Raw genomic sequence first — 2,699 nt, 5'->3', positions numbered from 1 at the left:
GGGGTGGTCGGAGGGTTCGGCGGAGCTGGAAGAATTGTTTGGAAGAGGAATAGTGGGTGCACGGGGGCGGTTTCGGTGTGATGTATTGCCACCAGTGATAATGAATGAAGACTTAATACCTTATGGAATATAAACATGACACAAACAGGACAACATTATTGATCTTAAAAACAGTAAAATGGGACTTTCTACTACGGAGGATAGAAAACGATTTCATTATCATCATTTTACACTTCATAATTCATTCGAAGATCATCCAATGTACCCCACGATTGTGTTGTCTATCTTTGCAATCTCCATTTTTTTAAAAAAGGCTATATGCCTATAAGAAAGAGAAATATTTTTTTGTGTGTTGATTTCACTCACATGTGAGTTGTTGATTTGTTTAACTGAATTGCTGAATTGTTGAAATTGTGATTGCTGAATTTGTAATTTTTGAATTCCTTGAAAATTAGCTTGGCTTCCCCATTTATGGGTGAAGCAGTAAATAACGAAATTATGAACACGCAGACCCAGATCGGGAGTTATGCTGCGGTGACAGGCAAAAGCCTGATAGCGGAGCTACTGCAAATATAGGAACTAGAAGTGAAAGATATTGATTACAAAACCTAACCCTAACCCTAACCCTAACCCTAACATGTTGAATAAGGAAGGAGGATGTTTGAGACTGACACCCCACCCAATGAAATAACAGAGAAGACAAAGAGAAAAATCATTCCTTTTAGTACATTGAACATAGCAACAAGGAAGGTGGAAATAGCAGGCGCTGAAGAGGTAGAGAAATGCTTAAAAGAAGTAAAAAAATGTGACGACATTCTATAACAGAGGACGAAAATTTGGCACGGTGGAGCTACGCTTCGTTAAGGAGAACGAAGCAAAGAAGTACTCCACCGTAGCTTTGAAATCGGCACAGTGGGCACTCTTGCCTACTTACTGCAGACAGAGTGAGGATAGGAAGAGTGCCACCCGAAATTAACGAAGACTGGCTTGTAGCAGCCATCCTCTTACAATACAGAGGAGAAAGTAGAGATATTAAAAATATTCAAGACAGCGGAGGTCAACTGATGTGGTTATGGCCTAGAAGTAATGATACTTATCAGCCTGCCTGACCTCTACAAAATGATAGACGAGATAGTCCTGCCCGATGAGACCAGACTAAGAGTCATGGTGGAGGGTAGACCAACAATATGCTTCCAATGTGGAGTAAGAGGGCACATGAAGGCAAAGTGTCCCCACAAACACGAACAGGATGTGGTGGAGCAAGAGCATCAAATAGAAGTGAATGTAATATCGGAGAAGGAAATAAATGTACATTCGTGGGGAAGAAAGGAAATAGCGAATCTCCACCGAAAAAGAAAAGCAAGGCGGAAGAAAAGAAAGAAGAGAAAAGAAGAAATGAGGAAGCAACGGAGAGTGAAACTCAAGAGTCGGAACCTTCAACGAGTAAGGAGGAGGAAGGCCAGAAGAGACAAGAAAACGAACAACAAACATAAATGGAGACACCGGTAGATTATGAAGAAATACAGCCGAGAAAGCCACGCAAAGAAAAACATGAACGAGTGTAAATGGTGTACAAGAAAAGTGTGGAAATGGAAAAGCGTATAGCAAAAATGAATAGTATAATAAGAGTGAAATCAGCAGATAATGAAGAGAACAATATTATGAAAGCGGTGCTACTGGAAAACGAAAGAACGGCGAGATTAAAAGAGACATTTGGAAGCAGAGTGAAAACTACAAGAAAGCAGTTTCAATATGATGAATTTCCACCAGTGGTAATGTATGAAAATTTAATACCTTAGGCAATATAAACATGGACAAAATGATTGATTATAAAAACAGTAAAATAGGACTTTCTTCCTTGGTGGGTAGAAAGCTATTTCATTATCATAATTTCATACTTCATAATTCATTCGTTAATCATTTTATGTCTCCCCTGTTTGTCTTTGTAATATCCGTTCTATAAAAAAAGGCTATATGCCTATAATAAAGAGAAAGTGTAGAGCGAGTCGTCGGTACACTAGACGTCGAGTTGTGTGGAGTTGAGTCGTCGGAAGTGAGAGTTCGGTAGCTGAGTAGCGGAATGTCATTGGCAAAGGTACACCATCCGAACGTGCGATATAACAGTTCCTGAAGAAATGTATTTATTACTTTAAAATAAAATTAAATAAGGTTCATTTCTTATTTGTATAACACTCCCATAACTGCTCGGTCATTTGCTCCTTCTCCTTTACATTTTTCACTCTCTCGTTAGCCTTTATCAACATTTGTCTGTCACTGTGTGTGTATTGCGTTCCTTTATACACTGCCTGCCACGAAATCTAGTATCTGCACTCGTTCCAAACCCTCTATATCAAGTCTCTTTGCAGAGCTTTTTCACAATGTAAAACGTGACTGGAAAAACGAAATCCCAAATAATCAGTCAACCATTATATCGACAGTTAACATATAGAGACAAAACATCGTAATTGTAAATATTACATTATAAAATTAATTTATTTATAATAGTGAAATTTCAACAGAGGTGCCACATTGCGTAAACGTTTTGAAGCGCTTTCGTAAAAATAGCAAAATGCAAAGAACACTAGATTAAATAAAATGACGTTTCAAAATAAGTTCGTCCTTTAGTCTAACAGCAGATATATTGAAAAAATTTATCTCAGTAGTTCAACAAACACTTTATATTTTGTAGAAATACCAAT

At 37.9% G+C, this 2,699-nt stretch overlaps 1 protein-coding gene across 3 annotated transcripts in view; it reads right to left on the bottom strand.

Annotated features, from left to right (window-relative positions):
• The window catches only part of LOC106868231 (D(2) dopamine receptor), a 1,504,014-nt gene that overhangs the window by 424,390 nt on the left and 1,076,925 nt on the right, over positions 1-2,699 (bottom strand). The window lies entirely within an intron of this gene.

Source organism: Octopus bimaculoides, chromosome 5 (assembly GCF_001194135.2).
Source record: "Octopus bimaculoides isolate UCB-OBI-ISO-001 chromosome 5, ASM119413v2, whole genome shotgun sequence".
Classification (NCBI taxonomy): Eukaryota; Metazoa; Mollusca; class Cephalopoda; order Octopoda; family Octopodidae; genus Octopus; species Octopus bimaculoides.
This window is presented reverse-complemented; position numbering and strand designations above follow the sequence as displayed.